We start from the raw sequence: 15,441 nt of genomic DNA on the forward strand, positions 1-15,441 counted from the left end.
GTATATTTATTCGACGACGTGAAGTTTTGTTCACAACACCTGAAGTCGGATCAATGAACGCGAGACATGGGAAACTTCTATGGAATGCAGTATCTGCGTTACGTAAGGTACCAAATAAGCCAACACAACTGTTGATGAAATGAAAAACACACAAATGTGGTAATAAGACATCAAAAACAATGAAACTTTTTCCAACACGGATGACATCAATTCCACAATTGTTGCTACATCTCTGCCAAAAACGGCAAGAATATTACAACAGATTCGCTCTTGAAGCAAAAACAATTACACTGAAAGAAATATTCGTCTACTGGAACACCGATAGAAGTGTAAGTATCTGTGAATCATTACGCTGCATATAAAATTGTTACGTGTCAAAGAGACTGTCCATCATGACAGGAACAGAGAGCAAACGAGATATATTTTCTCATGCTTCAAATTTGTGTTTACGTTCTCTTCCTTTAAGAGGAGCAAGCTGCAGTTATACAAATTATTGCTTCACGAGTAAATTGTAGGTTACGCCACAGAATCACCTCGGTCGGTGCTTTGGCGCGAGTTTTTCAAACTGGGCGACTGTTATTAGAAAATAGTTTCCAGCTTTCCACAATAACGATCTTTTTATAAAAATAAATATAATTCGTATTTGTTTCGATATTCTGGAGTATAATATTGGTGGAATCAGTGTATGTGCAGCTTTGTCGAACGAATTTATTACAAAGTAGATTTTGTATGATACTGTTCAAAGCATCGTGTTCCACAAACCCCAACTTCGCACTCTACACAAAACACACGTGCTTTTCTTCTCGCTTATTCCCGATTGGCAACACACACGGCATTTTCGCGTCGGCGCCTGCTTTTGCGCGAAAGACTGTGTGTGATATTCTGGAAGAAGTCGGTACTGACACCTGGCAAGGTTCCGTGCTGAGAGCATCAGCTGACGTCGATACTGCCTCTTTCTGTGAGGTTCACTTGAAACTCAAGTCTTCGGAATTTTACCACCAAGTCGGTTGTACAACAGGTACGGATTCAGAGCTGCTACGTCCATGAAATGGCCAAATCGCTGCATATATATTTTCGAAGACGTTTGCTCGTGGCCGAATAACTGGTCCCGTATTGGTCAGCTGAATCAACGCCAGCCGTTCTCTCCCTGCGCTTCTGTATCACTGCAGGTTTCCACTGCACTTTTATGTCCTCAGTCTGCCTCAGCTCGCCACTGTAAACACAGGGAAGCGTGTACACGCCTCTGATGTCTCGCCACCGCACTGCCATCAGCTTCCCTCTGTAAGAGGTCTTACATTTACCTCTCTCGAGTTTTGCCTCCTTCAGAGCTGTCAGCACTTCTTTCCCATTAATACTAACAGTTCCAATGCAGCCACTGCTTTTAGAAACGAGAAAATCGAGCCGCTCATTAATAATATAGAACCTGTCGGTAGACAAAGTATATCCATTGTTAAAACATCGGTGAAGCAAAGACTTTAGACACTAGAGGATATTCACTATACTGTGGCTTAAACACAATGTCTTTTCCACTGCAAGTTACAAAGTGTCACAAAGAATCGCTACCTGCTTTACACAAGCGAAACTATTTAATATCAAAGCGAGATTGATAGACGTCCCGCCCTTTCCACAATTAACAGCGATTTATGATGGCATAACTCATGTCCGGGAGTAAAAGGCCTCCTCAAATGTTTTCTATAGATGATCAATGACAGATCTGTATCTACCCAATTCAGCGGGAATACCAGAGTCATTTTGAATAAACACTCTTGTCATTAAAATGAAGGAACCTCAAATAGTACATTTCAAAATTCAGTCTTTAAATAAACCCTGAGAGGAATAAGATAGCGGATAAAGATTACAATTCCCCAATACTTTTTTCTATCCATCTGCGAACACACGATCGCTGTTTTAATGTGTCCTGCGTGTGCGTTTATGAACTGTTCAGCACATTTGTTCCTCTCGCTCGCCATCTTTACTAGCAAGCTCCCATAAAAAAGTGATTGTGGAGGATCTCCAAAGAAAATTTTACATCTAGATTTCGTGTCGAACGGAATTTACTCCTAGCTACCTACACTGCAATTAGCGGACCACGAAATTACCGAACCGGAACCATTGTAATCATTTATCGCTTCTTGTCTGACGTCCCCTTCACATCTTGACGTTTCTGAGTCATTGTCATTGAGTCACTATCATCGCTGTCTTCACAACTACTCCACACTCCGTAGCTTTTATTTATTTATTTTTTCACTCATCACTCTTCTGACTGGTTTGATGCGGTCCGCCATGAATTCCCCTCCTGTGCCAACCTCTCCACCTCAGAGCACCGCAGGCAGCCCAGGTCCTCAACTGTTTGCTGGCTGTACTCCAGTCTCTGTTTTCCTCTACAGTTTCTACCCTCTACAGCTCCCTCTAATACTGTGCGAGTTATTCCGTCAAGTCTTTACAGCTGTCCTACCATCCTGTCCCTTCTTGTTGTCATTGTTTTCTCCATATATTCCTTTCCTCGCCGACTCTGCTGAGAACCTCCTCATTCCTTACCTTATCAGTCCACCTAATTATCAACACTCTCCTGTAGCACCACGACTTACATGCTTCTGTTCTCTTCTGTTCTGGGTTTCAGACAGTCCGCGTCTCACGGTCATATAAAGCTGTGCTCCAAACGTACACCCTGAGAGATTTCTTCCTCATAATTAAGACCTATTTTTAATCCTAGACAACATCTCTTTTTCTCGACATATTCTAATCGTACGGGGGTAAATGAGGTATCGTTAGAAAGTTTTTTTTTAACCGGATTCTGACACTGCATATTAGCATTGCACTAAAATTTTGCTACTTGCGGAAAATTTAGGTTAAAGGACACTTTCAACTGTCACACGCAAAAGGATATCGCGGATGGCGAGCATCTATAGTCTACGAAGCTAAGTTATTAAACAGGAATAACAGTCTCCCTTTTCATACCACCTTGCTACAAAAATAATTTTATTTGTTGTAAAGCACTTATTAACTGGACAGTTTGTATACAGCACAGTAACAGATAATGTCTGTGGCCACTGCAGTTATCCGCTATATCTGCCATTGTTCATGACTTTCCTAATCGAGTATACCTTCTGAAACGACAGACATATCTGCCATTGCCACCTTCAATTCTGATTTACCTAGAGCCACCATGATCTAACGTGCTTACTGTAACTGAAAATGCCTCTCGAGTGGAAGTTACAGGTTACGTGGATGCACTGACAGTCCCTGACCTCTGCCACTCGTACAGACCGGGACAAACAGTCCGAATGCAAAACACATTTCTGGAAACATGAACGTATCATACATAATCCACGATTATTATTTCACGTCGTTCGGTTAGTTTTTAAAAATGTATCCTGTTATTCCCACAACTACCCTTATACCAATGACTAAACTTATTCCAAATACTGACATTATTTAAAACTGTAACAGCGAGCGTGTTTCGCACAGGTCCCGTGGTTATGTTGTGTATTCCATCGTCTTTGACATGGATAAGTCGGGGATTTTCCATATAGGTTTCCCAAGCTTTAGGGGACCTTTATAGTAATTCCAAAGTGCTTCAGATTTTAACAGGGGTGCATTATAAAATTTTTGTACGAGTTACTTTTGTAAGTAGGCTGTTTATGTTTTCTTATTGGCAACGTTACGTAGCGCTCTGTACGAAAATCACTGGCTGTGCTGTGTGCAGTCTGTGGCTAGTTTGCATTGTTGTCTGCCATTGTAGTGTTGGGCAGCTGGACGTGAACAGCGCGTAGCGTTGCGCAGTTGGAGGTGAGCCGCCAGCAGTGGTGGATGTGGGGAGAGAAATGGCGGAGTTTTGATATTTGTAAGAATGGATGTTATGAACTGCTATATATATTATGACTATTAAGGTAAATACAATGTTTGTTCTCTATTAAAATCTTTCATTTGCTAACTATGCCTATCAGTAGTTAGTGCCTTCTGTAGTTTGAATCTTTTATTTAGCTGGCAGTAGTGGCGCTTGCTGTATTGCAGTAGTTCGAGTAACCAAGATTTTTGTGAGGTAAGTGATTTGTGAAACGTATAGGTTAATGTTAGTCAGGGCCATTCTTTTGTAGGGATTTTTGAAAGTCAGATTGCGTTGCGCTAAAAAAAATATTGTGTGTCAGTTTAAGCACAGTCGTGTATAATTGTTCTAAGGGGACGTTTCATATCACGACCCTTAGCCGAGGATACTTCACTGGAATCTTCTGATATTTTCTTCTAGTTTGTGTAATTAGTGTAGCTTTTGTTTATTGCTAGCACGTAATTGTAGGGAGAATTTCCTTTGTAGTTGTAGTTTTTCATTCTTGTACAGTAAAACAGTTGTGGCATGCATGTAGATTTGCACCAAGTATTTCGCAGCTGCGCTTGCAATTAACTAGATATTATTTTCAGTGCTATGTTAATGTGTTCCCCTATTTCGGCTCTTCAAATTGTGTTTTTCTGTGTTATCGTGTGAAATATTGTGACAATAATGGCGTGTGAAAAACGTAACACTAGGCTTCAAAGTAAACTGAGAAATAATAGTGATGAAGAGTGTAGCTTATCAGCACCACTGTGTAGTGAATTAACAGACATTCGAAGTAGTAATTTGGTAATTGTGCATAGGGAAATGGAGCGGGCGGCAAATAATGGTGTAGACAGTGAAACAGGTAGTGAACAGGAAAGCATTATCGATCGATCGGTCGGCAACAGCTCGCCTCAGGAATCCGAAATGACAGAACACAATACTGCAAATACTGTAGACTTAGGTTTTGGGTCCTCACCGTTTTCTCAAATGAGTCAAGACACATTTTCTGCTTGTCAAAATGTGAATGTTGCCGGTGAAAATGTACTGCCAAAAAGCATAGAGAAACAGATTCCAGACACTAATACATTATTATTGCAATTAATGCAACAAATGGAACAAAATCAGAGACAAATGGGACAAAATCTTCAAAAGTTAGACACAATGGAACAAAATCTTAAAAAGTTAGACACAGTGGAACAAAATCTTAAAAAGTTAGACACAATGGAACAAAATCTTCAAAAGTTAGACATCACACTTGAACAAACACATGAATATTTAACTACTGAGTTACATAACATTGAACAGAAATGTCAAAAAGTCTGTAATGACGTAAAAACACAAATTTGTGAGCGTTTTAAACCTATTCTTTCGCGTCATGAAAATGCATTACAGAATCACGAAGCAGCCATAAAAGAACTGCAAACTATTGTTCATGAAAATCATGAGACCTTGCAAGCTAAAATTGACTCAGTTGCATCTACCGATTCGGTTACGCAACTTGCAAAAACTCAAGAAAACTTAAAGGACACAGTAGATACGATTTCAACACAAATGGACACTCTGAAACTTGGTTCAGAAAAACACACTGAGGAAATAAGTACACTATCGAAGAAAGTAGCCGAACTTTCGGATCAGTTCACTAACTTATCTGCAAAGGTAGATGATGATCTGAATGACACAAGACCTGTAGCCATCACTGACACAGAAGAGTGCGAACAAATTAGGAAATTCAAACAAAATCAGAATCAAATCAATACGCAACACCAAAGAGAAATCCGGGAAGTACAAGATCAGCTGACACAGGTAATACAAGAATTACGTATTTCAGAGGCCACTCGCACTCCAATACTGGAAGAGGGACATAGAAATACGGAACAGCCACAAAATAATAACTCAGGGCACTTCGGAAATTATGAAAGAAATTGGCAAGGTACACCGATTTTTGAGATGGAACCGCCGACACGACGTAACAATGACCGATATGCTACTCGCCGACACGATGATTTTGACTATAAGCTGTTCATTACTGCATGTAAATTCAAAACGTTTAAGAATTCTGCCAACGACATTCATCCACAAGCGTGGCTCCATCAATTCTCTCATTGTTTTCCTCCCAACTGGTCATTGGAGCACAGGTTAGAATTTATGTGTGGCTACTTGGAGAATGAACCAGCTGTAAGAATGCGATCGGTCATTCACGATTGTCACAGTGAAGGAGAATTTTATCATGCCTTCCTCTCAGCATATTGGTCTCAAGCTACACAAGACCGAGTAAAACATAGCATTATAATGATGAAACATTTCGAACAATCTGAATTTTCCAGTCTTGTGAAATATTTTGAAGACATATTGCATAAGAATCAGTATCTTTCAAACCCATACAGCCCCTCAGAACTCATCCGCATTTGCTTAATCAAACTGCCTGAACATTTACGACATATTACTTTAGCAGGACGTTGCAAAGACGACATTAAAGATTTCAGGGACTGTTACAAGAACTGGAAATTGACACTGACAATCGCGGAACGCGAAAACAGGAGCAAAACAATTACAGATCACATCCGTCACAATTCCGCGATGAAAGAAATAATATATGACAAGGTTATTCTTTCAATGTAAATCGTGACCGAAGCAGACACCACCCGTATGACAACCGTTGACAGAATAGTAATAATTACAGGGAAAGATCACCTCTCCGCGGTAATGACTATCACAGAGACAATCAGAGAAACAGACAATATGGGAACCAAAATAATTATTATCAAGGGAGACAGAATAACTTTAGACGCAATGGTCCAGCGTGCAGTTACGATTCAGGGAGAGATTCTCCACCACTTAACCGACAAGAAAGAAAGTACAGGAACTACCGACATGACAACAGACGATATAATCATAACGACAGACATGAATTTCATCAGAACTGGCGGGATTCAAACAGAGCAGGGTACTCTCGACAACGTGAATTTGTGGAAGTTAGGTCTCCTAACCCCAATAACGACGCGCGCCAACAAAGAGATAGCAGACAATGACTCGCACCGCAGGCAGCCACCTGTGCCGGCTGGCTCAGAGAAAAATGACATAGACGCTAACCTTGAGAATAATTCCAGGATTCTTTACTGACGTATATCACATGATAATTGCATTAAAGTTGCAACTCTGCGTACTGAGAAGAGCAAAGGGTTACACCACATCTCACATGTAAAACCGTTTATTGAGAGATAAACTGTTTTTTTAATTTAATCTTTGCTATAAAATTTTTCATTTCACGTTACTAGTACTCTTTGTCACACTTACAAACTGTTAACATGCAACTATGTTTTAACGCTAACTAACTATCCAGTCAACAACATAGGTAACTTAGACAAGTAATTGCGAATGCATTGTTATTGCGAACAGACGACACAGTGTTGTTATTTATACATTCTTCCTTGTTAGTTGCACGATTACGTAACGAATATACGGCTTACATACTTAGAACATATACTGCTAATGAGATTTTAATGCAACATTTTGCTTTACTTGAAAATACATTCTGGATTTAAAGTACTTTCTGTGAGATACCAGATGAGACAGTGGTTAGTTTATGTGACAGCTACACGATTTTATCACGACGCTACTAATGAGTGACAATTTACAATGTTGATTTTGCGGTGTTTGTTTTATATCTGCACAGTTTTTCTGAATTATTCTGGAAAGTAAAACATGTTTCGTAGTAACTTTTGTGGTATAGCTACAAGGAGACAGCCTTTTCCGTAGCACAACAATACGTTACAGCACAGTACTTTCATCATCACGGCAATAAGCGTAATAACTAAGTTATCTATACGCAAAGCATTTCACTTTTGTGTATCATGAGGTAAGTACACTCCTGGAAATGGAAAAAAGAACACATTGACACCGGTGTGTCAGACCCACCATACTTGCTCCGGACACTGCGAGAGGGCTGTACAAGCAATGATCACACGCACGGCACAGCGGACACACCAGGAACCGCGGTGTTGGCCGTCGAATGGCGCTAGCTGCGCAGCATTTGTGCACCGCCGCCGTCAGTGTCAGCCAGTTTGCCATGGCATACGGAGCTCCATCGCAGTCTTTAACACTGGTAGCATGCCGCGACAGTGTGGACGTGAACCATATGTGCAGTTGACGGACTTTGAGCGAGGGCGTATAGTGAGCATGCGGGAGGCCGGGTGGACGTACCGCCGAATTGCTCAACACGTGGGGCGTGAGGTCTCCACAGTACATCGATGTTGTCGCCAGTGGTCGGCGGAAGGTGCACGTGCCCATCGACCTGGGACCGGACCGCAGCGACGCACGGATGCACGCCAAGACTGTAGGCTCCTACGCAGTGCCGTAGGGGACCGCACCGCCACTTCCCAGCAAATTAGGGACACTGTTGCTCCTGGGGTATCGGCGAGGACCATTCGCAACCATCTCCATGAAGCTGGGCTACAGTCCCGCACACCGTTACGCCGTCTTCCGCTCACGCCCCAACATCGTGCAGCTCGCCTCCAGTGGTGTCGCGACAGGCATGAATGGAGGGACGAATGGAGACGTGTCGTCTTCAGCGATGAGAGTCGCTTCTACCTTGGTGCCAATGATGGTCGTATGCGTGTTTGGCACCGTGCAGGTGAGCGCCACAATCAGGACTGCATACGACCGAGGCACACAGGGCCAACACCCGGCATCATGGTGTGGGGAGCGATCTCCTACACTGGCCGTACACCACTGGTGATCGTCGAGGGGACACTGAATAGTGCACGGTACATCCAAACCGTCATCGAACCCATCGTTCTACCATTCCTAGACCGGCAAGGGAACTTGCTGTTCCAACAGGACAATGCACGTCCGCATGTATCCCGTGTCACCCAACATGCTCTAGAAGGTGTAAGTCAACTACCCTGGCCAGCAAGATCTCCGGATCTGTCCCCCATTGAGCATGTTTGGGACTGGATGAAGCGTCGTCTCACGCGGTCTGCACGTCCAGCACGAACGCTGGTCCAACTGAGGCGCCAGGTGGAAATGGCATGGCAAGCCGTTCCACAGGACTACATCCAGCATCCCTACGATCGTCTCCATGGGAGAATAGCAGCCTGCATTGCTGCGAAAGGTGGATATACACTGTACTAGTGCCGACATTGTGCATGCTATGTTGCCTGTGTCTATGTGCCTGTGGTTCTGTCAGTGTGATCATGTGATGTATCTGACCCCAGGAATGTGTCAATAAAGTTTCCCCTTCCTGGGACAATGAATTGACGGTGTTCTTATTTCAATTTCCAGGAGTGTATTTGGTAAGGGATCTTGATTTTTGAAGTACGTTTGAGGCAGATGACACTTTTGAAATGAGCAGAGAATTTTTTTTAGGTTTTGAAATTATTGGAGGAAGCCTCGACGATTTTGAGATTTGACTGAGGTGTTATGATGTTATTTTTATGACGACGATGTGTATTATGCTGCCGAGGTATGTTTATGATTAATAAGCTGATGCTATATGAGTTATTTGATTATGCTACATATCTGTTATCATGAAATATAGAAGAAGTGTCGACGAATATGTACATATGTAATAATGTGAGGAATAATGAGTAGTGGTTAGGGACTCTAGTTTGTGAATAAGGTTGTTGGAAACCAAGAATCGTACTTTAAGAGTTGTGAAATGTATGTAAATGCGTGAATGTATCACAATGCCGGCGAAAATTTTTTGGACACTGTTATATTCAAAAGATTTTGTTTGTAAACATTTGCAACACTAATTCTCGACCCGTGATATTTTGTATATGAGACTATCACTGTAGCAGAAACTGCTGTCGTAAATATTTCCGTAAGAAAGTTAAGTGACCACCTGCACGTAATGCGTCGTGGGCACCCAGCTGTGTCAGACGCCTGGAGAAAAAGCCATTAGGGTGTGCCTTTCCAGAGGCACAGGTAGAAAAAAAAGGGGAGGCCATTATCCTCGCTATTGACATTCCTTTGTAGAAAGCATCGTAAATATGACACCCTCAAACTTGAAAACATGATAACACTGTGGAGCTCTTAATTTATGATATTTACTGCAATGCCTAATGAAATGACGAGAAATATTTTTATGTCTATACACCTGATTATGACTACTGTCTTTCTAGTTGAGAGAAATTCCATATGGCTTGCTTTATGTATTTATTTGCTCATTTTCTTTAATCTCTAGTTTCTAGCTGCACTGCAGCATTGTTTAAAATAAAATTTTATGAATGTACTAATATATATATTTTATGCCTACAGATCCAGTAAACAATAACTTAAAAAAAACGAAGGAGCACAGAAAGACATTTGCCTTCACAGGACTTGCACACATAATTTTCTTTTCAACTACTTGGTAATATTTTTCGTAGAATAAGTTGTGGTGCACCACGCTAATTACATAGACATTAAGATGTGAATATACATTTCCCTTATCTGCATTGTTGTCTTTAGTGTAATGTTTTTTTTCTGCTTGAGCTATGTCATGTTTAGATACAAGTTATTTCTCCTGCTGTTTCCCAGGCATAGTGCAACTAAATTTCACTTTGTATTACTCTGTTAAGCTAGTTTTACTACTGATTTATTTTTCTTGTTGCTGCACATTGGCTCATATTAGTTGTAATGTTGCATTTTCTCTGTTAATTTAGATTTACTGCTGCTGTTTGCGTTAATTGTATTGTGCTGCTGCATTGCCTCATCCCTTAGTTTAGCATCTGAGCTCAGTAGATTTAAGTTAGCTTAAGAGGGGGTAGACTATAGGAGAATGAGTTACGATTAATTGGAGGAAATGCATTGAGAGGTTATACAAAATAAGTACAGAAAGCAGGTATAGGTAGGATTTTCTTGGAAATAAATGATGAGGTAAGATAATGAAAAATAAATAATGACGTAAGAAAAATGTGAATATATAAATACAGAAAGCATGCTTGGATAGGATTTTTTGGTGGAAACAAATGTTGTAATAAGACGAAAAATCTATGGAGTGAAGTTTTGGGTTGGATCGCAGTACCAAATGTTACACTGAAAACAATCCCTGTCCTTTCCTTTTGTGTTATCCCACTATGTTTTTGTGTACCCTTGTGTATTTGTTTTCTTCCTGTCTCTGTGTAGTTTCATAGAATTTTTTCTTCTTCTAATACTAAGCTATATTCACTATGATGAGGAATACTGTTATCCTCAAATATAACTGACATTAATAATATGTTATTTACTTTGTAAAGATGTGTAGACATTATTTATTCTGTTTTGTTTTAATGCTCATGTGTAAGGTTGATGTTTCAAAAGTTATTCTGATCTTTTATGTTAGTACTCATGTCTTAATTCCTGTAACACTGATGTATATGTTATTTCGATTCTTTTGTAAAGCTTGTACTATGAATGTTATCTGTAGTGTTATATTCTTTAATGATGTATTTTGTACCTTCGTTATCGTATTTTTATGTTATAAACTTGTAATTGACACCAGTTCATCAAATTAAGTAACTTGTAAGCATTCATTTCACTGCACACATTTCTGTTGGTCATAATAATGCACAATATGTGAGAAGTTGGGACTGTTAGTGTTTGCACGTGTGTTAATAATTCAGCAAGGGACTGGATAACAGCATTGCTGGTTCTAAGGACAATTCCAAAAACTTTGTGAGTGCACAAATGGTGGTTTATGGACTTGCTATCTTCTCTGCAAGACTCTTCGATGGTGATTGTGCACCTGCACAGTCGCAGCAGATGGCTGCTGGCCATCTCTACAAGGACTACAGTGGGTCTGCATTTTTGATGGCCCACCAAGACCGTAATCTCTACCAGGACTACAGTGGGTCTGATCTGTGATGACCTACCTACCAATCTTCTTCAAAACGTCGAATGACTCTGCTGTGGGTTTGCTCCATTGTGGCACATTACCTGTCAGCATGTCAAGAGTCAGCACTGTCTTTCAGTTGGAAGGACAACACTACTTCTTCAAGACTGCATGGAAAACTACTTCCGTGTGCATTGTTTTTTACTGCTCAGACTTTGAGAAAAACACTGCAATTTTACTGTAATGAACAATCTGGACTGTCTTTATGGACTGTGAGAAAATTTTAGCTTTTGACTAACATTGTATAAATAAGTGTGTGCATTTGATTTCTTTGTTATTGTAATTATGAAAATTTTTTTCAAATCTGTATTGGCCACTGCCCAAATAAATTTGTAAAATTTTTTGTGGGGAGCATGGGGGCTATGTAAGTAGGCTGTTTATGTTTTCTCTATGTAAGTAGGCTGTTTATGTTTTCTTTATGTAAGTAGGCTGTTTATATTTTCTTATTGGCAACGTTATGTAGCGCTCTGTACGAAACTCACTGGCTGTGCTGTGTGCAGCCTGTAGCTAGTTTGCATTGTTGTCTGCCATTGTAGTGTTTGGCAGCGGCAGCTGGATGTGAACAGCGCGTAGCGTTGCACAGTTGGAGGTGAGCCGCCAGCAGTGGTGGATGTGGGGAGAGAGATGGCGGTGTTTTGAAATTTGTCATGAACTGCTATATATATTATGACTATTAAGGTAAATACATTGTTTGTTCTCTATTAAAATCTTTCATTCGCTAACTATCCCTTTCAGTAGTTAGTGCCTTCCGTAGTTTGAATCTTTTATTTAGCTGGCAGTAGTGGCGCTCACTGTATTGCAGTAGTTCGAGTAATGAAGATTTTTCTGAGGTAAGTGATTTCTGAAAGGTATAGTTTAATGTTACTCAGGGCCATTCTTTTGCAGGGATATTTGATAGTCAGATTGCGTTGCACTAAAAACATTGTGTGTCAGTTTAAGCGCAGTCTTGTATAAATTGTTCAAAGGGGACGTTTCAACCTAAAGATCAAGCAGACACAGGAAACCCAGCTAAATATCGCCCCATAACATGCCTACCAACAATCTACAAAATATTAACTTCAGTCATTACACAGAAATTAATGACACATACAACACAGAACAAAATTATAAATGAAGAACAAAAAGGCTGCTGCAATGGAGCACGAGGATGTAAAGAGCAATGGATAATAGATACAGAGGTGACATATCAAGGTAAAACTAAACAAAGGTCCCTACACTACGCATACATTGATTACCAAAAAGCCTTTGATAGTGTACCCCACTCATCGTTACTACAGATATTGGAAATATACAGAGTAGATCCTAAATTGATACAGTATTTAAACATAGTAATGAAAAACTGGAAAACCATACTTAATATCCAAACAAATTCAGATAACATCACATCACAGCCAATACAGATTAAGCGTGGAATATACCAAGGAGACTCATTAAGTCCTTTCTAGTTCTGTCTTGCTCTGAACCCACTATCCAACATGCTAAATAATACAAATTATGGATACAATACTACTGGAACATACCAACACAAAATCACACATTTGCTATACATGGATGATCTAAAAGTACTGGCAGCAACAAATCAACATCTCAACCAATTACTAAAGATAACAGAAGTATTCAGCAATGATATAAATATGGCTTTTGGAACAGACAAATGTAAGAAAAATAGCATAGTCAAGGGAAAACACACTAAACTAGAAGATTACATATTGGATAACCACAGCGACTGCATAGAAGCGATGGAAAAAACAGATGCTTATAAATATCTAGGATACAGACAAAAAATAGGAATAGATAATACAAATATTAAAGAAGAACTAAAAGAAAAATATAGACAAAGACTAACAAAATACTTAAAACAGAATTGACAGCAAGAAACAAGACAAAAGCTATAAATATTTATGCTGTACCAGTATTGAGTTACTCATTTGGAGTAGTGAAATGGAGTGACACAGACCTAGAAGCACTCAATACACTTACATGATCACAATGCCACAAATATAGAATACATCACATACATTCAGCAACAGATAGATTCACATTAAGCAGAAAGGAAGGTGGAAGGGGATTTATAGATATAAAAAACCTACATTATGGCCAGGTAGACAATTTAAGAAAATTCTTTCTAGAACGAGCAGAAACTAGCAAAATACACAAAGCAATCACTCATATAAATACATCAGCTACACCATTGCAATTTCATAACTACTTCTACAACCCTTTAGATCACATAACATCAACAGATACAAAGAAATTGGAAAAAGAAAACACTACATGGCAAGTACCCGTATCATCTAACACAGCCACACATAGATCAAGACGCATCCAACACATGGCTAAGAAAAGGTTATATATACAGTGAGACGGAAGGATTCATGATTGCAATACAGGATCAAACAATAAACACCAGATATTACAGCAAGCATATTATTAAAGATCCAAATACCACAACAGATAAATGCAGACTTTGCAAACAACAAACAGAAACAGTAGATCACATCACAAGCGGATGTACAATACTAGCAAATACAGAATACCCCAGAAGACATGACAATGTAGCAAAAATAATACATCAACAACTTGCCATAAAACATAAACTAATAAAACAACACGTTCCCACATACAAGTACACACCACAAAATGTACTGGAGAATGATGAATACAAATTATACTGGAATAGAACGATTATAACAGATAAAACAACACCACATAACAAACCTGACATCATACTCACCAATAAAAAGAAGAAATTAACACAACTAATTGAAATATCCATACCAAACACAACAAATATACAGAAGAAAACAGGAGAAAAAATTGAAAAATACATCCAACTGGCTGAGGAAGACAAGGACATGTGGCATCAGGATAAAGTTGACATTATACCAATTATACTATCAACTACAGGAGTCATACCCCACAATATCCACCAGTACATCAATGCAATACAGCTACATCCAAACATATATATACAACTACAAAAATCTGTAATTATTGATACATGTTCAATGACCCGAAAGTTCCTAAATGCAATATAACATATACCGTAAAGTTAAAAGGAAGTGACGCTTGATCAAGGTCCGCGTCACTGTCCATTTTTGACCAGACATAACGTCTGAGAATAGAAAGAAATAATAATAATAAACCCCGTGGGGCACCTGGTATGTTCTGCCAGTTGTAAAAGGTGACGAAAAGAAGAAACCACTAATAGGGCTAACCCCCCTTTTAGTGTGATTAGTTGGTTCAGGACAGAACTAATGAAGCCTCGGACAAGCGATGTCATGATCGGGGATGACGCTTGAATCATATGCCCGTCCACAATGGTAACGACACTGCTAGCCACACGGAAAATGATTTTAAATCCAAATAGAGGTGTTTTGCAGGATATGCCTCTTGCAACCACTCTAGAAGGAAAACAAAGACAGAGGATGAGATTGTCAGATGAAGTTAACTGACACCTCATGTTCTGTTATTACCAAGCAACAAACTTAGAAACCAACACAACTGGATACAGATCACAAGTGTACACAACATTTATTACCAGATACCCAGAATTAAAATTTTTAACAGAACAACGACTAGCTGATCAGATCCGTGTAATAATAAAAAATAACAGGATACCCCAGTCAGAATTAGAAAACATCAAACAACAAGTACAACATCTACTGGAACAAAATAATGTGCAATCAGAAGAAGAAGAAAATACAGTAATGGACTCAAACATCCCAGAGCAAACAAACAAAGAACAACACGCATCAATTAAACAATAAGAGGAAAA

The sequence above is a fragment of the Schistocerca cancellata genome, unplaced genomic scaffold, assembly GCF_023864275.1.
Source record: "Schistocerca cancellata isolate TAMUIC-IGC-003103 unplaced genomic scaffold, iqSchCanc2.1 HiC_scaffold_1150, whole genome shotgun sequence".
NCBI classification, from domain to species: domain Eukaryota; kingdom Metazoa; phylum Arthropoda; class Insecta; order Orthoptera; family Acrididae; genus Schistocerca; species Schistocerca cancellata.